Below are 27,074 nucleotides of genomic sequence, written 5' to 3' on the forward strand. Positions count from 1 at the left end.
GTTAATTTCTTGTGCTGTGACCTGACAAAAAGGTGAAAAAGGTTCCTCTAAGATTTTACAACCATGTTGTCAAATTTATTACATTTACTAAGAGCAGAGGACTGAAACAATAACTCCGACTTTGAATTTGACTCCATGCTGGGACACTTTGGTGTTTTTCAGCGCTGTGACCAGATCAGATTTTGCACTAAAAATATTAAAACATTCATGTTAATGATATTATTGGATGTGTAGCACAGAGATCTGTGGGTGTCTTTCAGTAGGAACCTGAGTGCCACTGATGCTGTGATGAGAGCCGACAGTCTACAGGTGAGAGCGACACGAGGAGTCATTCCTGCTTTTATAACATCGCTGCTCTCAAAGCCAACAGAAACGCCTCGGTGCATCATCACAGGTATTTTCTTTATATGAACATGTGGAGTTACACACCACACTTTTCCAGCCTGTTTGGTTAATAAATTATATTACTATTATTATATTACTATATAATTGCTAATCAATAAATCAGGACGCTGTGAATGTCCATGGAAATCTCGCAAAAACACCTCCTTATAGGCAGCAACAAAGTGAATGTGGGATGAGCTGGTGTTGTCTTTACTCCTTTGATGTTTTTGTTGAAAGTCCAGGCAAGTATATACATGTTAAATGACCAGATATACGTGTTCAAATGGCGTCAATTAACTCACAACTATATGACAATTCTTCATAACTAAACAATAAGAACAAGTAGTCTGATGTCCTGTGATCATTATGAAGCTATAATTTGAAATACAATAACACGTTAAGTTTTTGTACAAAGTATCGGTGTCGGATCAGTATTGTTGATACCACCCTGAATATTACATCACTAGTCACTGAGCGCTGGAAAAAGCAGCTCAGTGACCCAGAACGCTGTTATTTTCCTCCGCTTTCTGGAAATTTCTTGCTAAATTTTACGGCGTCCTGATTTAACGACACCACCTTAATAATCAACCTTCAGCCAGTTTATGGGAAAAATAAGACATTTTAACACTTTACTTTCCTTGATTATATTTTCAGGTTGTTGTTTATTAGTAAAAAAAACAAACATTAAATTTTAAATCTGGGACCAAAAATATTAAACATAGACTGAAACTCATATTTACGGTCTTATTTTTAAATAAATAAAGAATAAATAAAAATCAGTGTAAAATTTAGAGAAACTGTTAGCTGTTAAACGTCTGTCTGTTAGTTTGTGTTTCTTATTTTTGGTCTATCTACTTCTCACCAAACTGTTGTCCTATTGAAGTAAAACTAAAAGTTAAATATTTATTTATTTTCCACAGAGTAGCTTTAAGTTTGTCACCGATTTATTTATGGAACCTCTGCTAATGAAAGATAATCCTGAAAACATTTCCTCATGAAAACGGGCTGAATGTTTTATTTTCATGCATTTAGTTAAATCCATTCATAAAGAGGCCGTGGACAGTGAACGGGCCTTTGAGCTGTCTCTACTTTCAGCCTGTTACAAAGTCAACCCTGTTTGATTCTACTTTTTGTATTAAATATAACATAATATTAATATTAATATTATTATGTGTTTAATGGAATCTGGAAAAACTGCTGTCAAAACTGTGACATCACAGCACATTTAACATCTCAGCTAGATGATAAATTATTTCATCCTAAGATGCTGTTGATGGTGTCTGACATATTTTCTTTTTCTATAATTTATTACAACATGTGATTATTTGTGAGGGTCGTCTGAACTGAGACACGGAGCGACTTCCTGTGAGCTGCAGGAACAGACAAACACAGTAAGATGGATCTTGAGCAGCAGACTCAGATCCTGATCCTGGGTTTAAGTTTCCATCCTCTGAAACTCTGCAGCCTCCTATCGTTCTAACAAAAATCGTATAACTGCGGGAAAACTACACACCGGACTGTCCTGAGGTCTTTCTAGAAGCTTCCACTGAAGGAGAGTTTCAGTCCAGGATTGTTTTTATTAAAAGTCAAATATTGGTTCACAATAATTGTAAAACAAACACACTTCAGACTGATTATTTAGATCCTGCTGATTTTCTGGAGATTATTTTCTGAATAATCGATTATTAAGAAATTGCAGCAAAAACAACCATCAAGGTTTCAGAGACAAAAATCCTAAATATAAACCGAAAACTTCAAATATCATGAATTTATCTTTATTATTTGATTATTTTGATCAACTAAACAGTTAAATTATGGCAGTTCATACAAACATGATCATTAAAGCTGTTTGGATTAAATGAAAGTTTCCCAGACTGTAGTTCTACATTTATTACGTATTATTATGTTCATAATTTTAATCTGTAATCTGAATGAAACATTTAATGTGTGCAAACCTGTTTACTACTGTAAACAAAACACACTGAAAACATTAACAGCAAATATCAGCAGTGTTGGGTAAGTTACTTTAAAATAGTAACTTAGTTACATTACTAGTTACTTCTCTCAAAAGTAACTCAGTTACTTCAAGTTACTCGTTACTTTCAAAGTAACTAGTTACTAGGGAAAGTAACTTTGGTTTTACTCAGAATTCTCTTGTTAATGTGTTTCTTCCATAACTTTGCCAGTCTTTTAGCTTGCTTACTTGCCACAAGTGCACTGTGCCACCTACCAATAGAAAGGAAAAGATAATGTGCATATTTCCACGAGAGAAATCCCACGCCTGGACCGTCATTGACTGCTGCCATGATTCTAGCCTACGTCACAGCGTCATTTGCGCCTTTTACATCCAACACAAAAACTGCAGTCGTGGTGCTTTGATTGTACTCAGAACTCGGAAATTCTGCCTTCTGAATAGGAAGATGTAGGCAACACCAGACTGCAGATGAGCTGCATACATGGCTGGACTGGGACAGAAAATTGGCCCGGACATTTTTACTAGAGACTGGCCCACCATTATAGGAAAAATCATAAAGCCTTTGAATGAAAATAAACACTGTTGTGACAGTGATGTGCACTGTTTTGATGGTATATATGCATCAATCTATCAATTGTTTGTTGTAAGATTCAGATAATTATTTTTTAAAAGCTAGACATTTTAAATGAGAATAAGAAAGAAAAGTATTTCTTTGTGCCCCCCTTTCCCGTTAATGCCCTACATGCCCCCCTGGCAACACTTTGCTAGATCCGCACCTGCACAGTTACCAGCTGTCAGCTACTTAGAAAAGGATCCTGTTATTATTTGTCTCTCAGAAACAGTTCATAACTTCCCTTCAACTCATTCATGTCACCTAAAAGGTAAACCTGTTTCTCCATCACCTGTTCAGCTCTGATGATTCAGTAAGGACATCTCCTGGTTTCATCTTCATGTTTCCCTCTCACCAGATAACCAAACCGATATCATGACCAGCAGCTTTACAGCTGTGGCTCCAGCAAACATCAGCTGATACTAGAAATTAATATTAAATAAATTCTAACAACAGCTGATCAAGCTTAAACGTGCTGCTGTTGTTTAGCGCGACATCCGCTGGTTTCCTGTTTCTGGCGCAAAGTGAGCGATAAACAAACAAGAGAGCCGATCAGCTGATCATTGATCAGTTTCATGATTGAAGTAGAAACAGGAGAGGGAGGGGGGAGAATGAAAGAAGAAGAGGCAGCTGTGCAGCGTAAACACAGAATAACTCCAGCTTTGTGCCTTTTTCATTGTAGCTGAATTACGGGACAAACTGTTCCTTTTCACCTCAATAAGAAACGCGTAATATTTTCTCTGAATACCAGACGGGACGGTTGGCAACTCTAATAACTTATGAACAAAATAAAGTTTAACATCGTTAACATCATAGCACCACCCAGCTGTATAGAAACTCCGTCATGCTAGCTAGCACGCAGTACGGAAAAAGTCAGAATAACGAAAATAAACTCCACCTAAGCTTGGTTCATATCTGACCCAGAGAGACTGCAGGTCATAACTTCTTACCTGAAGTTCAGTTCACACTTGGACCTGCGGCCGCCTCGGGTCTCTTTTCCTTCTGCCTCCCTTTTCCTTCATCCACCTGCTGCCTCCACCACTTGCTAATGTTACTGAATCTGTGGAAGCTCCGCGATAGCCACCACACGAAGTAACGAGTAACGACCCTATCTAAATCCCAGTAACGACTAACGCGTTCCTGATTTTGGCATAATAACTAGTTACCGTGCTCGTTACCACAATAATAACGTAGTTACTGTAACGCGTTACTTAATAACGCGTTAGTCCCAACACTGAATATCAGTAAAAATGAAACATGAACAAACCTCCAGTTTGGTTGAAGCGCTGCTTTGCAATCTCAATGTTGGCTTTGAACCACTGCTGGTCACCCCTCCTTTTTGCAGTCTGACTCTCCCAGTACTGCTGATCTATGTTGCTGGCAAACCAGTCCTGTTTGGGCACAGATTTCTCCGTGTTGCTGTCATAATAATCAACCTGAACATCATCAACCATCCCAACAACCACAAACTCTGGGAAGTTTGGGACTTGAGAGGACGCAGTGTAGAAATACTTCAGCGAGTGGGTCACTGTAAGAAACAGTTAATGTTGTGAGATCTCAGGAACACAGATTTATAAATTCTTTTATTTTTTAAATAACACAATAAGAAAAACTACAGCACATTAAGGACATCCTGTAATAATCCTGCTGTCCCTTCAAAAAACACAAAATAGATTTATGAATATATATTCAGTCTTTAATGTCATTTTTCTGATCCTCTTTTCTTCAAAACTTCAAATTCTAGTTTGAACCTGATTATTCACAGAAAGTTTTAAAACTGTTGTTTATCCTTCATCCATCCATCCATCCATCCATCTTCATCCGCTTTATCCGAGGCCAGGTCGCGGGGGCAGTAGCCTAAGCAAAGAGGCCCAGACCTCCCTCTCCCCAGCCACCTCCTCCAGCTTATCCGGGGGAACACCAAGGCGTTCCCAGGACAGCCGAGAGATATAATCTCTCTAGCGTGTCCTGGGTCTGCCCCGGGGCCTCCTCCCGGTGGGACATGCCTGGAACACCTCACCCAGGAGGCGCCCAGGGGGCATCCTTGTCAGATGCCCGAACCACCTCAGCTGGCTCCTTTCGATGTGGAGCAGCAGCTGCTCTACTCTGAGCCCCTCCCGGATGGCCGAACTTCTCACCCTATCTCTAAGGGAGAGGCCAGCCACCCTTCGGAGGAAGCTCATTTCTGCCGCTTGTATCCGCGATCTCGTTCTTTCGGTCACTACCCACAGCTCGTGGCCATAGGTGAGGGTAGGGACGTAGATCGACCGGTAAATTGAGAGCTTCGCTTTTACACTCAGCTCCCTCTTTGTCTGTTTATCCTTCAGTTTAGTTTAATTCAGTTTTCATGATTGATGGTTTGAACGCATTATAGGTTTTAATTTAACTATATTTTTATTTTGTTTTCATTGTTAAACAAAATACATATTCTTTTTAATCTGTTTTGCTTTTGTTACGCAGCATGACCTCTGAAGTGAGTTGTTCTCTTTTGCATTTCAATTTTTGATTACAAATTATATGAACTGATTGAAGCATATCGATGCTTCTTCTTTGTTTATATTATTTTTATAGATTTTTTTTAAAGCTTAAAATTGTTACAGAAAGTTTTACTTCCCATATCTTTGAAGCTTCTTATTGATCATTCAGCAGTGATACCAAAATTAGTTCATGATGGTATGTGTAGTGTACTCGCACTTTACATACATAAACTATCTGATATTATGAAGTAATAATGATTTAATTTGCATCTCAATTCAGTTCAATTGAATTCTATTTTATTTTATTTATACACGCCACAACAAAAGTCACCTCATTGCGCTGTTAATTAAGCAATAACACCAGAAAAACAGTGAACTTCATATCCGGGTGTAACTACTCGTTAGTTACGACATGTGTGCGCATGTTTGTCAAACAGAAAATATTCACAAGCATAAAACTGGTGAATAATACTGAAGACAATACAAAGTAGGAGTCTTTTAACTTTTAATAGACTGCATCAAATGACATGTGGCTCTTCATATATTGAACAAATAATTTTTAAATAATAATAAAATAAAAATAATATTTATAAAGATACTTAAATGAACTTTAGTTAACTTTAATGAGCAGCTGTTGTGTGAAAATGTTTTAAACCTTCATGAAAATTAAAATAGTACTTAGTTTTTAAAATAAACGTTTTAATTATTGTCACCAGATTATCATCAGACCTCCTCACTGATGTTTTATTTGATGGACTGTTTGGAGAGACAGCAGAGTCACAACGCTTAAAAATGCATCACGAACGGTTTAAACCCGGAAATCATCAAATAGTTTGGGACATAAGATGGGCAGAAATCTGTGCCATCAGAAACTGAATTTGAATAAGTTCAATTTGAATTTGAATTGCTCAGATTGAATCTGAATTGCAACTTGAATAAATGCTTTTGAAAACTGAATTTGAATTAGCCTAATTTGAAATTGAATTTATGGTTTGAAAATGATCATCACTAAATTGAAATTGAATTTTATATTTTGAAAATGAATTGATTTGCTTTGAAACTGCATTTTATCCTTTAAAAATTCAGCTCTTGAATAATTTCAGTTTCACTTCTCACCATTCAATTTCAGTTCCAAAATTCAGTTTTTGAAACTTACAGTGGGGCAAAAAAGTATTTGGTCAGCCACTGATTGTGCAAGTTCCCCCACCTAAAATGATGACAGAGGTCAGTAATTTGCACCAGAGGTACACTTCAACTGTGAGAGACAGAATGTGGAAAAAAAATCCATGAATCCACATGGTAGGATTTGTAAAGAATTTATTCGTAAATCAGGGTGGAAAATAAGTATTTGGTCAATAACAAAAATACAACTCAATACTTTGTAACATAACCTTTGTTGGCAATAACAGAGGTCAAACGTTTACTATAGGTCTTTACCAGGTTTGCACACACAGTAGCTGGTATTTTGGCCCATTCCTCCATGCAGATCTTCTCGAGAGCAGTGATGTTTTGGGGCTGTCGCCGAGCAACACGGACTTTCAACTCCCGCCACAGATTTTCTATGGGGTTGAGGTCTGGAGACTGGCTAGGCCACTCCAGGACTTTCAAATGCTTCTTACGGAGCCACTCCTTTGTTGCCCAGGTGGTGTGTTTTGGATCATTGTCATGTTGGAAGACCCAGCCTCGTTTCATCTTCAAAGTTCTCACTGATGGAAGGAGGTTTTGGCTCAAAATCTCACGATACATGGCCCCATTCATTCTGTCCTTAACACGGATCAGTCGTCCTGTCCCCTTGGCAGAAAAACAGTCCCATAGCATGATGTTTCCATCCCCATGCTTCACAGTAGGTATGGTGTTCTTGGGATGCAACTCAGTATTCTTCTTCCTCCAAACACGACGAGTTGAGTTTATACCAAAAAGTCCTACTTTGGTTTCATCTGAGCACATGACATTCTCCCAATCCTCTGCTGTATCATCCATGTGCTCTCTGGCAAACTTCAGACGGGCCTGGACATGCACTGGCTTCAGCAGCGGAACACGTCTGGCACTGCGGGATTTGATTCCCTGCCGTTGTAGTGTGTTACTGATGGTGACCTTTGTTACTTTGGTCCCAGCTCTCTGCAGGTCATTCACCAGGTCCCCCCGTGTGGTTCTGGGATCTTTGCTCACCGTTCTCATGATCATTTTGACCCCACGGGATGAGATCTTGCGTGGAGCCCCAGATCGAGGGAGATTATCAGTGGTCTTGTATGTCTTCCATTTTCTGATGATTGCTCCCACAGTTGATTTTTTCACACCAAGCTGCTTGCCTATTGTAGATTCACTCTTCCCAGTCTGGTGCAGGTCTACAATACTTTTCCTGGTGTCCTTCGAAAGCTCTTTGGTCTTGGCCATGGCGGAGTTTGGAGTCTGACTGTTTGAGGCTGTGGACAGGTGTCTTTTATACAGATGATGAGTTCAAACAGGTGCCATTCATACAGGTAACGAGTGGGGGACAGAAAAGCTTCTTACAGAAGACGTTACAGGTCTGTGAGAGCCAGAGATTTTCCTTGTTTGAGGTGACCAAATACTTATTTTCCACCCTGATTTACGAATAAATTCTTTACAAATCCTACCATGTGAATTCATGGATTTTTTTTCCACATTCTGTCTCTCACAGTTGAAGTGTACCTCTGGTGCAAATTACTGACCTCTGTCATCATTTTAAGTGGGGGAACTTGCACAATCGGTGGCTGACTAAATACTTTTTTGCCCCACTGTACATCCGGTTCCGGTTCAAGCGCAGATTAATAGAACTACGTTTTACTAGCGGACCGAAAGTGCTACTGACGGGAATCTACAGCGTCTTGAGCTGAATTAAGACTTCAGAAGTCATTCGTCATGTCGAATGACCAGCGGATGAACTCTCAGGTTGGTAATAAATGTATTACATGTATAAGAACAAGCGTCATGTTAACAAATGATAGCCGTAAGGTAACTTTTATGCTTATTGTAGCTGTTAGCTAAAAATGCTAATTTAGCGTAGTTTGCCCTGAATTCAGCTTTGACAAACAAATATGATCGACTGTTTCTAGTAGAATTCCAAAGTTGTCATCTTGGACCCTCTCAGAGTACCCCCTCTGTATGCTTGCAGAGACCCCTACAGTAGGGAAACATGCAAAACAGTGTCCAAACCTTTGTATTTTAGCTTTATTTATGTCTTACACAGCATCCCAACTCTTTAGCTAACTTAATAACTTTAGCTAAAGTGAATAGTTAGTCTAATTCATTAGTGTAACATTACTGGATCACCTCTGTTTAAAGTGATATAATATGATATACAACTATCACTGTGTTTAACTACCATAATAATTCTTAGGGTACTGAGTGCATGCTTAATTAGATTTTTTTTCTTAAAGCATACTGCTCCATTACTATATTTGACAGGCTGAAGTTGTCGGGTCACCTCCTAAATCGACCATCTTTTACAGGTGTTTTGTGCCAGAAATGGAGTGTCCACTGAAGACTGAAGATACTGAATGTCTACGCCTCGCTATTGATCCCTTTTGTGCCTTCATCTAGACAAGAGACATTAACTTAACCACTCTCATATGCTCTGTACCTACATCACCTTCCCTGACAGTTGTAGCTTGGCTCATCTGAGGGTGAAATTATAAGAATGTGTTATTTTGCAAAGTGCTCTCTAGGGTTCCTAAATAAAATATGGCATTGAGGTCATTTCTTTTGAATTAATCCCTCCTTCTGAAATATAAGAACCTCTCCTGGTTTTAATAGCACTTTGGATTTCCTTACTTTCTGTTCCACTTCCAAACCCAAATAGATGCTGACAAGCTGACACAGTAACATGGAAGAGGGAAAGAAGTTGGAAAGGACTACTAAAAATAAACCCAATGCCTAACAATGAAAAATGTAAAATAAGAACAATAATAATAATAAAGATAAAAGATGAAGTAACACGTTTTTAGTTTATTCCAAATGATCATCCAGATGTCTGTGACATGTGATGACAAACACCATAATGGAAGGCCTTAGTCATCACATGCTTAAACTCATCATATATTTTTGCATATGCTGAACAGGCAGTCAGACATGCTGTAACTGTGGGGTAGAAAACTGCATGAACACTATACAGCAGGAGTCTCAAACTCCAGTCCTCGAGGGCATGGAAAAGTTGCATGACACTGGCCCTTGAAGACTGGAGTTTGAGGCCCCTGTCATATGGAATATGACAGGTGTGGCTGAACTGCATGAAGACTCTGAAGTTTCTCTTCTCTTCTGGCAGGACAGGAATGTGGCCTTGTCCTGTGAGCCACTGTAAGGATGTACTTAGAGTAGAACTGGACTGTCACCGGCCTCAGGCTCTTCACCCTTTTCAAAGACAAAGCATTCATTTAGATAAAATATTAGATATTGTTTACCTGTAAATGCACAAAGTAAATTTTGAAATGTAATTAGTGTCAAGAGTGAACAAGCACTGATAGTGTAATCTACAGCTGTGGCCAAACGTTTAGAGAATGAGAAGTGTTGTTTGCTTATTTACAAAGTTTGCTGTTTCAGTGATAGTTGTATATCATATTATATCACTTCAAACAGAGGTGATCCAGTAATGCTGCACTAATGAATTAGACTAACTATTCACTTTAGCTAAAGTTATTAAGTTAGCTAAAGAGTTGGGATGCTGTGTAAGACATAAATAAAGCTAAAATACAAAGGTTTGGACACTGTTTTGCATGTTTCCCTACTGTAGGGGTCTCTGCAAGCATACAGAGGGGGTACTCTGAGAGGGTCCAAGATGACAACTTTGGAATTCTACTAGGAACAGTCGATCATATTTGTTTGTCAAAGCTGAATTCAGGGCAAACTACGCTAAATTAGCGTTTTTAGCTAACAGCTACAATAAGCATAAAAGTTACCTTACGGCTATCATTTGTTAACATGACGCTTGTTCTTATACATGTAATACATTTATTACCAACCTGAGAGTTCATCCGCTGGTCATTCGACATGACGAATGACTTCTGAAGTCTTAATTCAGCTCAAGATGCTGTACATTCCCGTCAGTAACACTTTCGGTCCGCTAGTAAAACGTAGTTCTATTAATCTGCGCTTGAACCGGAACCGGATGTAAGTTCCAAATGTAATGGAGAAGGCTTTAGGACCCAGGGGACTCAATGGAGGGCATAAAAGAGGGAGTAGTAACAGGTGCTGATGATTCCCACTGACAAGCGGCTGTGAGTAATTGATGCGTGAGTAGGTGAAGAGCCGAGAAGTTTAATTGCCTACGACGCAAACTGTGGTTTTAAACCTCTAGATGAGGTTCAAGGTACAGGCTGTTTGTCTTTTAGTGTCCTTTCTTAAATTTTGTTGAAATGTATTTGATGTTTATTATAATTTATGTTTTAGTAGTGATTTCTGTTGAAGAAAAGGCCAAGACAAATCAGGTGTGCAGCAAATACAGTTGCCTACTCGAGGTATGTTAATTTAATAAATTTGACATTAAAAAAAAAAAGGAAAAAAGTCTATTATGCATTATAATTTAACTTATATTGTATTCCCTCCTGTAGGGCAGGCTGCACATGTGAACTTGTCACTGTTTTTTCCTCCTTCTCTGTGTGGTTGTGTTTTTGTTTGATTTTAGCAGGGTCACCGTTTTTAATTATTTTCGTTGTTTTATCCCGGGTTTTGTTTATTTTTATTGGGTTGGTGCAATACTAAGCGGGCAACGTGCAATCCCTGAGTGGGGCTCATACCTTGGGGGAATGAGGATTTTTTAGAGGTGCTCTGTGTGTGGGTTTGCCGTGATTAAGGTTTATTAAGAGTGCTTTTGTATTACCACCGTTATTGCCTGAGCTAACACTTAGTGCATGCTATAAGTGTTCGGTTGGGCCTGTATATGTTTGAGGTGGAATTGTCTCTTTTAGAGTGATGAGCACCTGGGACCGCCAAGGAGGAACAAACCCTCAGGTGATAGTCGCGTTGCTGTCTGGTTGCACCAATACTACCTCTTTTTGTTGTAGTGATGTTTTAGGTTTTTTTTCTTTTTCTTAAAACTTTGGTGTCTTGTTATATGAATAAAATTTTGAACATCTTTTACTGATATTGACCCTCTGGTCCCGTTTATTCTGGACTCGGTCCTGTGAGAGTTTTGGGCCTGGAAGTTCGTACCAGTCATAGTAGAGGCCCACAGCGGTTACTTGGTGGCTTACGCCACGCTACATTAATTGGCGTTGTCGACAGGATCTAGGTCATATCAGTTACGGTGTTTGGTTTTTATTTTGAGGGTGGCCCTGCTTACTTTAGGAAGAATATTAAAGGAGAGGAGGAAAAACAGTGACATCTTCTACGGAGGGGAAGCCAACGCTTGGACCGCTGCGGGGATAATAGACCTCCGTCGCCGACCTTATGGATGACGTACAGGCCCTCTTGGAGCAGCTGCAACAGCTAAAAGCAGCAAATGAACAGTTGAGAGACCAATTACAGGAACGCTCTCCTGTGACTGGCCAAGTGCCAGACCCAGTGCCAGGTCCATCTACTGTGCCCTCAAATATGAATCCAATAAATGAAGCTTCCAATGTGTTTTACGTTTATGCACCTCGGGAGCGTAAATGCCCAAGGTTTACCGGTAAATTGTCAGTGGACTTGTTGACGGTCGACCAGTGGGTTGAAGAAGTACGCAGGTGCCTGGAGATTCGTCCTATGTCAAGAGTAGCACAAGTGATGTTTGTGATAGAGATGGACCGATCCGATATTACGTATCGGTATCGGTCCGATACTGACCTAAATGACTGGATCGGATATCGGAGAAAAATAAAAAATGTAATCCGATCCATTAAATATCACGAAAGCACCTCACAAAACTTGCAACACGCCGTAACTCACCTCAGAACGTTAGCATGTCGGAGCAGTATGCATCACGTGATAGAGCGGCTGTGGCATGCGGGACCTGTGGTCTGGATAGCATTTGGAGCTTCGCTAGCAACCTGGCATTTCATCTCCGACAAAGTTATCCCCGAGAGAAGTAAAGCAAGTGTGTAAGTCCATCTCTGAATGTTTGTAAAGCATTCCTGCGTTAAGCTTAACGAGCGACTGCCTCTCGCTCTCCGGCTGCTACTTCAATCGTGAAACTGCTTAATGATCAGCTGATCGGCTTTTCTGTCGCGAGTCCATCTTTGTTTTTGGCCCACTTTGCACCAGAAAGAGAAAACCAGCGGCTGAACAACAGCAGCACGTTTAAGCTTGATCAGCTGTTGTTAGAATGTATTTAATATTACTTTCTACTCGAGGATCTTTTTCTACGTAGCTGACGCTGGTAACTGTGCAGGGGATCTAGCAAAGTTTAGCCAGGGGGGCCGATAGGGCATTAACTGGGAAAAGGGGGCACAAAGACATACTTTTCTTTCTTATTCTCATTTAAAATGTCTAGCTTTTAATAAATAATTATCTGACACACAAAGTTTTAATTTGATGTAAAATGAATAGAAGTCAATTACTGTATATAGTGACTATTAAGTCTAATATATATACCCTAGTAAGCTATAGTACTTTTTCCTTTGGGAAGGTACCATCTGTGCAGTCTGCAATTTTGTTGAAGAAAGATGTTGAATCTATTTAATATTTCTTGAAAAATAATTGATTTCTGTTCATTTTTTTTCACACTGCATCAAATTAAGGTTGATTACGTCGATTAAGCATCATGAGGTGGCGCGTGAGGGGTGGTTCCCTATTTTTTATTTATTTATTTTTGTTGTTGCTGGGAGTTGGAACCCTATTAGTTAGGTTGCTTAATATTTACGCTAAGTACTCTTTAAAATACCAGAATAGGGAGGATGGTGTAGGTCTAAGTTTATTAGATTGATCAGTATTGCTGAACTATGAAATATTTTTTTTGTATACAGGTATAACAGAATAGCTTTAGTGTAGTTGTTGTTTTAAACTTGAGTATGAACTTGCAGACTTGCAAAATGCAGCAAGATATTTTAAAAAACAGTTTTGTTGATTAAAAAACACTATATCGGATTCATATCGGTATCGGCAGATATCCAAATTTATGATATCGGTATCGGTATCGGACATAAAAAAGTGGTATCGTGCCATCTCTAGTTTGTGATGGACCATCTTGATGGCAGTGCTAAATCTGAGGTCTGTTTTCATTCGTGTATCAGCAGAGATACTCCTGACAAGATTTTTGATATTTTAGTTGAGAACTATAGCTGCACTCAGTCATATGTAGCTGCCCAGCTACAGTTCTTCCAGCACACCCAGCGAGAAGGGGAATCTCTGCGAGATTACTCTCATGCTCTTAAATCTTTAATGGACATTGTAAGCTGTAAGACACCAGGTGGTATTCCAAATTCTGATATATTGTTAAGAGATCAGTTTACTGAACATGTCCATGATGATATGCTGCGTAGAGAGCTGAAACAGCGGGTCCTCCAAACACCAGACCTGTCCTTTCTTGCCCTACGCAGTATTGCCCTTAAGTGGGCTGATGTAGGTAGGCAGGGAGGGAAAACTAGGCCCCGAGCCCATTCCTGTGATACGAATTGCCAGGTAGTAGAGGGAGTTAATGCAGAGATGCATGCAGTCACCCTCGGGTCTAATGATGACATTCTACAGATAAAAGAGTGCCTTCGTAAACAACAGGCTCAATTGGATACGCTTATGAAGCAGATGTCTGTCCATTTCTCACAGCCGTCTCAGACTGACCTCCCCTCGATCTCTCCCACCACTGGGCCTTTTCGTTTCCAGGCAGATGGAAAGCCAATTTGCCATCGGTGTGGTAGGGCTGGTCATATTGCCAGGTTCTGTAGGGTAAAACATCTAGCCACAAAGAACAGTGGTGGGTCTCATGCTGATGCTCTGGTGCAGAGAGCCAGGCAGGGTTTATAGGCTCAGCTGAAGCTGTTATGGGAGATCCCTCTCGCTTAATTGGAAATAGTCCAGTGGTGGAAATAGAAATGGGGGGTGTTATAGTTCCCTGTCTTTTGGATACTGGGTCCATGGTCACCACTATTCAAGAGAGTTTCTTTGAGAAGCACTTTAGGCCGCAGGGGGTGGGGCACTTAAAGAAATGCCAATGGTTACGCCTCAGGGCAGCTAATGGGTCGAAAATCCCCTATATAGGCTACATGGAGCTTGATGTGACTGTTTTTGGCGGCATCCTGACAAAAATGGGCGTGTTAGTGGTGGAGGACCCTCGAGATGGTAGCGTTCAGCAGCCACAGAGTGTGCCTGGTCTCTTGGGCATGAATATCATTAGCCGTTGTTACCACCTACTCTCGGAACAGTTCGGCCCTCGTCTGTTTGAATCCCCTGCCCTTGAAAATGCCAGTAAGACGTGGAAAGAGACACTTCATAAGTGTCAGCGCATTGAGGCTCTGAATACATCCGGGTATTTAGGTAAAGCAAAAGTCTATGGTCGAGCTGTTTGTGTCCCTGCTGGGTCGTTGAAATGGATACGCACTAGTTGCCCCTCTGCTGCTAATATTAATTTTCCATCTGTGCTCCTGGAGCCTATAGCGACGGGTAATCCCTTGCCGGGGGGCATTTTGGTTTCTCCGGCCCTCATTTCTGTTGAACAAGGTGTGGTTGACATTCTGGTGGTTAATGTGGGAACTGAGGATGTTTGGTTACCGCCTTGTACACAACTAGGCGAGTTGCATCTGGTTGACCCCCCATCATCTGGGAACCCTGTCGTTATCGCAGAGTCTGATGACCCCACGCTGCCGATAACGATGCATGAAGTGACCGTACAGGCGCATCCGCACTTTGATGTTTCTGAGCTCTCATGGCCTACTTTGTCCAATGAACAGTTCCAACAAGGAGTGTCACTTTTGCAGAAGCATTGTTCAGTTTTTAGTTATGGGGAGGGAGATTTAGGATGTACCACATTGGTGGAACATGAGATCCCTTTAATGGACAATGCCCCTGTGCGACAGCGGTATCGTAGGCTCCCACCCTCTCAGTATGAACAAGTGAAAGCTCATATTAAAGATTTGTTGGATCGGGGAGTAGTGCGTTTAAGCAGTAGCCCTTATTCTTCCCCAATTGTGGTGGTTTTCAAGAAAAACGGAGAGATCAGGCTGTGTGTTGATTACCGTTTGCTTAATGCCAAGACACGGAAAGATGCTTATCCCTTACCCCGTATTGAGGAGTCATTAGATGCCCTGACGGGAGCACAGTGGTTCTCTACATTGGACCTTGCAAGTGGGTATAGTCAAGTACCAGTGGCCGAGAAGGACAAAGCCAAGACTGCTTTCTGTACCCCTTTTGGGTTGTTTGAATTCAATCGAATGCCATTTGGGCTTTGTAATGCCCCTAGCACCTTTCAGAGGCTAATGGAGCGGATTTTTGGGGACCAATGTTTCCAGTCCCTTTTATTGTACCTGGATGATATTGTGGTGTTTTCATCCTCCTTTGAGCAGCATTTGGAGCGTCTTGACTTGGTCTTAACGCGGCTGAAAGAGCACAATCTAAAGTTGAAGCTGGAGAAGTGTCACTTTTTCCAGCCAGAGGTTCAATACCTCGGGCATGTGATATCGGCTTCTGGGGTGGCGACCGACCCCTCTAAGATTAGTGCAGTGGCTGGGTGGGCACGACCGACTACTTGTATAGAGCTACAGTCATTTTTGGGATTTGCCTCATACTACCGGCGGTTTGTGGAAGGTTTTGCCAAGAATGCTGCCCCGCTTCACCGGCTGGTGGGCGAGCTGGGAGGTACCAAGAAGAAACGTAGAGGTGGTACCAGTGGGCCAATGGGTCACCTTTGGAGTGAGGAATGTGAGAATGCATTCCAAACATTAAAAAGGCTGCTGGTTAGTGCCCCAGTATTGGCTTATGCTGACTTTGCTAAACCTTTCGTCCTTGAGATAGATGCCAGTCAGGCAGGGTTAGGGGCAGTACTATCCCAGGAGCAAGAAGGGAAGAGACGGCCAGTTGCTTTTGCTAGCCGGGGCCTGCGACCTAGTGAAAGGAATATGTCCAATTACAGCTCTAGAAAGTTGGAATTTTTGGCTCTAAAATGGGCTTGTTGAGTACTTGTTGGGAAATGAGTTTGTCGTGTTCACAGATAACAATCCTCTCAGTTATTTGCAGACTGCTAAATTGGGAGCTGTAGAGCAGCGATGGGCCTCAGAGCTAGCGGTGTTTAATTTTGAGATTAAATACAGGCCAGGTCCCAGCAACCGCAATGCTGATGCGTTATCACGGCAACTACACCCACAGAGTCCATCTGGCCTGCTTCCAGGGTTGAAGATCCCACAGGAAGTGCAAGACCAGACAGATGTAGGGCAGCTGGGAAATGCTGTTGCCGCTACGTGTAGGGCCATAGGTGCATTTCCATCTCGACCTAAAGCTGACTTAATATCCCTTCAAGCTGCTGACCCGGTAATTGGCCCTTTCTCACAGTATTGGGAAAGTGGGAGGCGGCCTACCAAGCAGGAAATGGGAAATGTAAGTAAGGGAGTGAAAAAGTTGGTGCAACAGTGGCCCAGAATCAAGTTGAAGGAAGGTGTCTTGTATCGTCAAGTTCAGACACCTGGTAATGGCAAAGTTTTGTTTCAACTGTTGCTACCCCAGTGCTTGCAAATAGAGGTCTTGAGAAGTTTACATGATGATCATGGGCATCAAGGCATTGGACGTACTACCAGCCTGGACATTGAGAAATATTGTCAGGAGTGCGATCGTTGTGTCTTGGCAAAGGCTGTACAACCAAAGGTTCGCACATTCAGGGGGGGTTTGGTGGCCGCTAAACCCCTGGAAGTCATTGCCATTGATTTCAGTGTTTTGGACAAGTCTAGTGATGGGCGTGAGAATGTACTTGTGGTCACTGACGTATTTTCGAAGTTCTCTCAAGCATACCCTACAGTAGATCAACGGGCAAGTACAGTGGCACGGGTATTAACTGAAAAATGGTTTTATATCTATGGGGTCCCTAAGCGTATCCATAGTGATCAAGGAAAGAGCTTTGAGGGAGATTTGCTGAAACGTCTGTGTCACCTGTATGGCATAGACAAAAGCAGGACCACGCCATATCACCCTGAAGGCAATGGACAATGCGAGAGATTTAACAGAACACTCCATGATCTGTTGCGCACACTCCCTCCTGATAAGAAAAGAAAGTGGCCGCAATACTTGCCACAGGTATTGTATGCTTACAATACCACAGAACATCAGTCTACCGGTTTTTCACCGTATGAGCTTATGTTCGGTCAGAAGCTCCAGTTGCCTGTTGACTTCTTACTGGGGGCTTCCCAGTCGGAATCAATGTCTAGATCTGCGCAGGAGTGGGTGGAGGAGCATAAACAACGTCTAAGCTCAGTTTATGTGCATGCGAAAGAACAACTCCAACAAGCTGCAGAGAGGAGAAACAAACATTTTCAGCCCACAGTGACTTCCCTTCTCCCCCCAGGTACTTTGGTTTATCGGAAAAGTCACCCTTTAGGCCGCCATAAGATCCATGATGCCTGGGATTCTACGGTGTATGTTGCTGTGCAGAGTATGGACAAAGAAGGCAGGGTTTACAAAATACGCCCTAGAGATCAGGCAGGTCCTGACAAAAACTTAAATCGGGCAGAGTTGAGAGTAATACCCTTGGGTACTGTAGCACCTGCTCCAGACCAATATCCCCTCGCTGACCCAGGGCTGGTAGTTGAGTCACCCCAGCAATTAATATGTTTTTAATTGCTGTTTTTCCGGTGACGTCATCCCAACGCATGGCAGCCTAACGAGTAGCGCTCTCTCATATATAATTCGTTCACCCCGCGAAGTGTCAAAATTATTACCAATTTTTGATAGATAGTAGAGTTACAAGCGGGGTGAACATGGGGAAAAGAGACAAACAGAAAAGCTCAGCAGAAGAACGTGTAAACGAAGGGCCTACGGCAGCGGCATCGCCATCTCGACATGAAGTTAATGCTAGGGCCAACATGGATGAAGGCTCGGGCTTGACCATGATACTGGAAGAATTACGGGACTTTCGAAGAGAGTTCCAAGAATTTAAATCCGACTTGGTCAGAGCCAATAACAGGATAACCGAAGCAGAAACCCGCATTGCAAAGTTGGAAGACCGGGTCCAAAACGCGGAACAGGTGATGCTAAAGATGCTAAAAATTATCAACGAGCAAGAAAACAAAATTGTGGATCAGGAAAGCCGGGCTCGGCGAAAGAATCTGAGGCTGTATAATGTCCCCGAAGGAGTGGAGGGGCCTTCGATGCCAGTTTTTGTGGAAAAAGTATTGACGGAATGCCTCGACCTCCCGTAGGGGCACAGAGTTCGGTATCGAGAGATCACACCGGGCCCTGGGAGCAGTGAGGAACCGAGAAGGAACCCCACGTTCGATATTGATTTGTTTTGCACGTTATAACACCAAGGAAGAAGTTTTGCGTAAAGCGTGGGCCAAGAGGACTGTTCTGTTGAACGGCCAGTGAATATACTTTGATCAGGATTACGCACCAGCTATTCTGCGAAAACGTAAAGACTACGCTGAAGCTAAAAGAGCTCTGAAACAACAGAACATAAGGTTCCAGACTCCCTATCCTGCTAAATTGAGGGTCTTCTATCAAGAGGGAACCGTGCTTTATGCGACGGCGGAGGAAGCAACCGCGGACATGCGGACAAGGAGATTCCAGATCGCTAAAGTTGCCCCGAAGCAGACCTTAACGGAACAGCTGTCAAATTTGACGTGGGCGAAGACTGGAAAGTCGCAGCGGTGTGACTCGGAGGGACATAGAGAAAGTCCCAATTGTGAGCAGCTTCAGCTATCTAGAAGGTGCTCCCCCTCTACGACATGAGATTAATGGAGATATATTGTGCTGCCGAAACGGGTGAGATAACAAATACTTTTCCCTTATTAGATGATTAAGATTGCTAGAGAGACTGTGGAGAAATGCACCTTAAAGGAGCTATCAGGGGCCCTTGCCCTCCAGCCAGGGGAGGTTTCCCCCTGTTTATGGGATTTACGTACCAGGGTCTGTTAGGACTGACCCCAACCTTGGAATCACATATTATTTTTGTTTTTTTGTCTTGTTTTGTTTTTTCTTTGTCCGATTCTGGACGATTGTGGTTGTTTATTGTTCGGGTTTTTAGAGGGAGTTTACCAGTTGATAAATTAATTAAGTCTGGATATTTTATTTCGGATAAATGAGCACTAGAGGAATCAAGGTTATATCCTTTAATGTGAATGGGCTCACGAATCCCATTAAACGAAGTCGAATCTTGACTAATGAAGAAAGATCGAGCGCAGATAGTATACTTACAAGAGACACACTTGAATAATAATGAACATGAAAAACTTAGGAGGATGGGTTTTACAAATATGTTCTCCTCAGCGTATGAATCAGGCCGCAGACGGGGCGTGGTAATCTTGATTTCCAGGGCACTGAACTTTGAAAAGTCATTTGAACTTAAAGATAAGGATGGGAGATTTATACTGGTACGGGGAACAGTTGATGGTAATCAGGTTACCCTAATGAATGTGTACGCCCCACCAGGAAGTGACCTAAGTTTTTTTTTAAGTACATTGTTAACATAATGGTGACAGAAACTCAAGGCCCTTTAATTTGCGGCGGTGATCTGAATATACGCCTACAGCCAGACCTAGACAGCTCTAAAAGAAAGAAGCCAGGATCGAGTACATTATATAAAAGAATCTCAGCATTGTTTGATGAGGTGGGTTTAATAGATGTATGGAGAAATTGCTTTCCTACAAGGAGGGATTACTCTCATTTTTCAGCCCCACACTCACTCTACACGAGGATAGATTATTTTTTAATGTTTGGAAGAGATAGGGATAAAATCTTAACATGCGAGATGGGCTTGATAGATATAAGTGATCATGCACCGCTGTACCTAACGATTGATATGAATGTACACCCCAAAGTTTCAATTTGGAGATTGAATTCATCCCTGCTTAAAGATGTAGAATTTAGGAAAGTAATAAAGGCAGAGCTCAAAGACTATCTTGAAATTAATGATAATGGGGAGGTGTTACCCCCGATACTATGGGATGCATTAAAAGCTGTTATGAGGGGGAAGATTATAGCCTTTGCCTCCTTCCAAAAAAAGCAAGAGAGAAAAAAATGGAAGATTTACAAGCGATTCAAAAACAATTAGAAAGTGAGCACAAACATAAGCCTTCAGCGGGCACCTTGCAGAAATTAACAATGATTAGAAATGAAATAAATACGCAGAGTATACAAACGATAAAGAGAAAATTGTTATATTTGAAACAGAAACATTATGATGGAGGATCGCAATCAATGAAAATTTTAGCATGGAAACTTAAGAAGAAGATAGCGGAGAATACTGTAACTAAAATCAAACACCCAGAGACGGGGAATATAATGACTCATCCTTGCAAGATACAGAACGCCTTTGAATCATTTTATAAAACATTATATGCGGGAGTCCCAGGGGGGGCTGAACACGAAATGGACAACTTCCTGAACCCTTTATGCCTACCAAGCTTTAACGAGGAACAAAATAAAACGATGATAGCAGAGGTGACGGAAGCTGAACTTATGAATGCCATCAATAGGCTGAAATCAAATAAGTCACCAGGCTCCGATGGTTATACCGCGGAGTGGTATCGGAAATTCAAACAGGACTTGATCCCTACACTACTTACTACTTTTAACTGGGTGTTAAAAACAGCGCAAATTCCACCGAGTTGGAAGGAGGCAATTATTTCGGCTATTCCGAAAGAAGGGAAAGACAAAATGGAGTGTGGCTCATATAGACCTATTTCTGTCCTTAACATAGATTATAGATTGTTTACTTCGATAATGGCCAGGAGAATGGAAGAATTTTTACCTGACTTGATTAGCAATGATCAAACGGGGTTTATAAGACGACGACAGACCCAGGATAATATACGTAGAACTCTTCATGTAATACATCAGATACAGACATCTAAGAGTACAGCCATGCTTATGAGCATTGATGCAGAAAAAGCCTTTGATTCTGTAAATTGGGACTTTTTATATAAAGTCTTGGATAAATTCGGCTTACATAAGGGAATTGTTAATACTGTGAGGGCACTATACACTAACCCCACCGCAAGAATTAAAGTTAATGGTTCTCTTTCAAATAGCTTTGTTCTGCAGAGAGGAAATAAACAAGGCTGTGCTTGGTCCCCGCTCCTGTTTGCATTGTACTTAGAACCCTTGGCACAATCAATTAGACAAAATAAAGACATTAAGGGGATCACTGTTGCAGGACAGGAACACAAGCTCGCTTGTTATGCGGACGACATATTGATTTATTTAGATCAGCCCACTAACTCCTTGCCTTCGCTGATGAATCTGTGTCAAAAATTTGGGAAACTCTCTGGATATAAAATTAATATGTCTAAAACTCAAATTCTCAGCTATAACTATAACCCCCCAGCTCACATGGTTGTTCAATATCCAATGAATTGGCAAGCACAATCATTGAAATATCTAGGAGTTGTTATTCCCAAGGATTTAACTAAACTATCTGAGGAGAATTTTGGTTCTCTACAAAGGAGAATAGTGGGTGATATTAGGCGATGGAACATGATCCCCTTTCTTTCTTTACACTCACGAGTTGAATCTATTAAAATGAACATCTTGCCAAGAATATTATATTTATTCCAAACACTACCAATATCCATTGATCCAAGTCGTTTCAATGAATGGGATAAAATAATATCGCGGTTTATATGGGGGGGGAAGCGGCCGAGGGTTTGTTTTAAAACTTTACAATTACATAAGAAGGTGGGAGGATGGGGATTGCCATCACTAAAAGATTATTATCGGGCTGCTCAGTTGAAGACGGTGGTTAATTGGTGTGATACAAGCTACCAAGCACACTGGAAGACTATAGAGGAGAATATGTTTTCCTCCCCAATACAAGCTCTCCTGATGGATTCGAATATTCGAAAATATATTGACAAGATTCACAACCCCTGGGTGTCGTGCACACTTAATATATGGAGAAAAGTCGTGAAAGAATTCAAACTTGAACAGGATTTGGCTTTATTCAAATGGTATGCATATGATTCTGACTTTGCCCCGAATAAAGTGGACTCACGTTTCAAAAGTTGGCCTGCTAAAGGGTTATCTACATTTGATAGTTTGATAAAGGATGGGAATCTTATTAGTTTTGACATGCTGAAACAGAGACACAATCTAGAAAAACAGGATTTTTATCGATACTTGCAAATAAGACACTATATAAAGACAACAATCGGTCAGATGTCAAATTCTAATGTGGAACTGGTAACTTTATTTAGATCGGCATACAGTGGGGATGTTGATACAAGACTCATTTCTTTTTGGTACAATTTTTTTATAAATAAGCTTCCACACGCAACAGATTATGTGAAGATGCTATGGGAAAAGGAGGGAGGGATGTGTATTTCTAGAGATGAATGGACTCTGATGTGGGAATGGCAATGGAGGAGTACTTCCTCCAAAAGCTGGAGGGAGTTCGGATGGAAAACTCTGATAAGGTTTTTTATCACTCCATGTCAAAAGGCTCACTATGATGGGAATCCTCCCGTGTGCTGGAGAAACTGTGGACACCAACGAGCACATCACACCCATATTATGTGGGACTGTCCTGCGCTATGGACTTACTGGAAAGACATTCATGGTATATTACAAGGCATTTTTAACTGTACATTCCCTCAGGATATGAAGACAATTTTTTTTGGCTGTATACCGCAGAACTGGTCCAAAAATGACATATGTCTGTTAAGAGCTTTATTGGTTGCAAGTAAGAAATGTATAACCAAGAAATGGTCCTCGCAAGACATACCGACCTTGTCATTATGGTGGGAAATTACGTTAGAGATATATAGGATGGAGGAAGTAACAGCTCATGTTAATGACAGGATGGCCGGGTTCCATTTGTGTTGGGATAAGTGGGTCCAATATGTCAATACTCATAAACCGAATTTTCTCTTTAAAGCTTGAAACCACCAATTTAGTTAATTGCTCTCTCCCGACAGAGTTTTCTCCTTTTATTATATATATATAATTCCCCCCCCCCCCCCTTTTTTTTCTCTTTCTTCCTTCTCGTTTTGTTTTGTTTTTCTCTTGTAAACTGTGTTAATTAATGCCTGTAATCACCTTTGTGAAGTAATATTGTAGAAATAAAGAATAGTAAAAAAAAATAAATAAAATTAATATCGGATATACCAGATGATGACAGTGAGGTGGGTGGAGTTGTACTCGCCATGGTTCCAAACCCACCCAGAGATCAGCTACCCTTGGTATCGGTTTCAGAGCCTCTTGGTAAAACTAGGAGTCTAGGCTTAAGCAACTTGAACCCTGTAACCATAGTTCCAGAACAGCCAAGGGAAAGTGGGATTGATAATAGGGAGAATGTTCCAGAGCAGGACCCGGGAAGAGTTCAGGAGCGGCCTAAAAGAAATACAGCAGGAAAGCATTCTAACCCCTTTAATCTCCCGCGGTCAGTAAATTCGACGGCTGCTTTTCTCACTGGCGATTCACAGAGCTCCCCTGTCCATAATGGTTTGCCCCAAAATGTATTTAGGCCCTGGCAGTAAGTGGTCGCCGGGATGGTGACCTTTCAAAACGAGGGCAATTGTAATGGAGAAGGCTTTAGGACCCAGGGGACTCAATGGAGGGCATAAAAGAGGGAGTAGTAACAGGTGCTGATGATTCCCACTGACAAGCGGCTGTGAGTAATGGATGCGTGAGTAGGTGAAGAGCCGAGAAGTTTAATTGCCTACGACGCAAACTGTGGTTTTAAACCTCTAGATGAGGTTCAAGGTACAGGCTGTTTGTCTTTTAGTGTCCTTTCTTAAATTTTGTTGAAATGTATTTGATGTTTATTATAATTTATGTTTTAGTAGTGATTTCTGTTGAAGAAAAGGCCAAGACAAATCAGGTGTGCAGCAAATACAGTTGCCTACTCGAGGTATGTTAATTTAATAAATTTGACATTTAAAAAAAAAAAAAAGGAAAAAAGTCTATTATGCATTATAATTTAACTTCTATTGTATTCCCTCCTGTAGGGCAGGCTGCACATGTGAACTTGTCACTGTTTTTTCCTCCTTCTCTGTGTGGTTGTGTTTTTGTTTGATTTTAGTAGGGTCACCGTTTTTAATTATTTTCGTTGTTTTATCCCGGGTTTTGTTTATTTTTATTGGGTTGGTGCAATACTAAGCGGGCAACGTGCAATCCCTGAGTGGGGCTCATACCTTGGGGGAATGAGGATTTTTAGAGGTGCTCTGTGTGTGGGTTTGCCGTGATTAAGGTTTATTAAGAGTGCTTTTGTATTACCACCGTTATTGCCTGAGCTAACACTTAGTGCATGCTATAAGTGTTCGGTTGGGCCTGTATATGTTTGAGGTGGAATTGTCTCTTTTAGAGTGATGAGCACCTGGGACCGCCAAGGAGGAACAAACCCTCAGGTGATAGTCGCGTTGCTGTCTGGTTGCACCAATACTACCTCTTTTTGTTGTAGTGATGTTTTAGGTTTTTTTTCTTTTTCTTAAAACTTTGGTGTCTTGTTATATGAATAAAATTTTGAACATCTTTTACTGATATTGACCCTCTGGTCCCGTTTATTCTGGACTCGGTCCTGTGAGAGTTTTGGGCCTGGAAGTTCGTACCAGTCATAGTAGAGGCCCACAGCGGTTACTTGGTGGCTTACGCCACGCTACACAAAAAACTGAATTTTGGAACTGAAATTGAATTGTAGAACTGAAATTGAATGGTGAGAAGTGAAACTGAAATTATTCAAGAGCTGAATTTTTAAAGGATAAAATGCAGTTTCAAAGCAAATCAATTCATTTTCAAAATATAAAATTCAATTTTAATTTAGTGATGATCATTTTCAAACCATAAATTCAATTTCAAATTAGACTAATTCAAATTCAGTTTTCAAAAGCATTTAGTCAAGTTACAATTCAGATTCAATCTGAGCAATTCAAATTTAACTTATTCAAATTCAGTTTCTGATGGCACAGATTTCTGCCCATAATATGTCGCCTTGTTTTAATCTTTGCCTTCATCTAAACTTTAATGTTTATTATTAGGTATTGAAAAGATAAACAGACGATTTAATTATCTGTATAATATAATCGATTGTTTCTAAACATTGACATTTTCTACTAGGATCCATTACCACTAAATGTTTAGCGTACAGGAACTTTCTGGGGAGCAAACAGTCCGTCCATTTGTCTTTCAAATTCCATAAATCTGACATAGAAAAAGACAAAAATATAACAGTCAAACTGACCTGCCGCTGCCCCCTGTATTCCCAGGAGAAGAAAGAAGATGAAGGCTTTCATCTTCTTTCTTCTTTCTTCATCTTCTTCATTGTGACCATAAACATCCAAACCTTTAACAGACTTTATGCGTTTGCTTGTCCAGAAAAAGCTAAAATGGAGAACCAGGAGAAACATCACCATTAGCCTCGATCAGAGCCAAAAGGGATTTACTCTGAGAGTAAACGTCACTGAAATCAACGAAACTGAAAGTAAAATATCTCATATGAACCAGTTTATCACGAAGGGAAGTTTTCATCTGGTCTTTATAAATTTTTATGTTATGACAGGTTTAGTTCATGTTATGCTGGGTATACACTGTATTTATTTAATTTATTTTCTATTCAGTGGATAAAATCTTATTAAGTTTCTCAGTGGAGTGATTTGTATTAATTTTAAACGCATACACATACACTGATACACACTCATCCCCCCTCCCTTTCCAAACGCATTCGATGCTTGTCCCCTCCCGGTGTTGTGCCAAAAAGTGATTGCCGGTGTTCTGAGAAACCATCCTACTTTGACGTCCTACCCGTATTATGATTTGACGGTGACTTGTGACTAAACCTAACCCTACCCTTAACCATAACCCTAACCATAACTTTTAAGAAGTATTGCGGATGGGTGAGAGAAAAAGAAGCTAATTTGGGTTTGGTGTTCTGCACATGCGCGGCGGCTGCGCAGAAACATTGGGTAGGATGTTTTTTGAGGTAGGATGGATTCCCAGAACACCGGAATTGTGTTGTTTGTGTCACTGTAAGTATAACCCCCTGCACTGTGTCCAAAACATGTCTGTGTGTTCTGCTCCCGTGGTCCACCCGCATCGTGTCATAACAAAGAGACAACTCATTTTAAATTGTATTTTTGAGAAATTTGTTACTAGCAACTTCTCACAAACAAACACATTTGCTGAAATTGTTGAAGTGGACTGAAAATCGGTGGCAACAGGAACGGTAACAAACAAGTCTCACACTCTTGAGTCCAATCAATTAAAATGTCCATGACAGTTTAATCGACAGTTTAATCGTATTCCTGCATAATGTGAATGTGACATAATGTGAATGTGAATATAAACAATAGGTTTTTTTTTTTAAAGTAATTACATAAACATCGATTAAACTGTCATGGACAGTTTAATCGATTAACTGAGAAATTGTAGAAAAAACAGGAACCTGTAAATATTTGGAGTTTAGTTGGATGAAATACTTTCATCATGATTTAATCATCAAACCTGCTGTTGGTTAATTTTCCTTTGACCATCTAATTGAGTATTTGGTTCAAGACTAAGTCACTGTGGTCAAGGCAAGTTAATACCATCTAAACAAGAGTTTGGACTGTGATCTAAATGACAAATTTTCAATGTA

At 40.8% G+C, this 27,074-nt stretch overlaps 2 long non-coding RNA genes and 1 pseudogene across 2 annotated transcripts; 2 read left to right on the forward strand and 1 right to left on the reverse strand.

Moving 5' to 3' along the window:
• Positions 1–25,793, reverse strand: part of LOC113015184 (class I histocompatibility antigen, F10 alpha chain-like) — a 30,497-nt pseudogene extending 4,704 nt beyond the window's left edge.
• On the forward strand, positions 10,696–11,078 carry LOC113015222 (uncharacterized). Its single transcript, XR_003271068.1, has 3 exons — positions 10,696–10,769; positions 10,850–10,917; positions 11,011–11,078. It is a non-coding gene; the product is annotated as an uncharacterized LOC113015222 (long non-coding RNA).
• Positions 24,038–24,521, forward strand: LOC113015221 (uncharacterized). Its single transcript, XR_003271067.1, has 3 exons — positions 24,038–24,208; positions 24,289–24,356; positions 24,454–24,521. It is a non-coding gene; the product is annotated as an uncharacterized LOC113015221 (long non-coding RNA).
• Positions 25,794–27,074: the final 1,281 nt, after the last annotated feature.

Source organism: Astatotilapia calliptera, chromosome 22 (genome assembly GCF_900246225.1).
Source record: "Astatotilapia calliptera chromosome 22, fAstCal1.2, whole genome shotgun sequence".
Lineage (NCBI taxonomy): Eukaryota > Metazoa > Chordata > Actinopteri > Cichliformes > Cichlidae > Astatotilapia > Astatotilapia calliptera.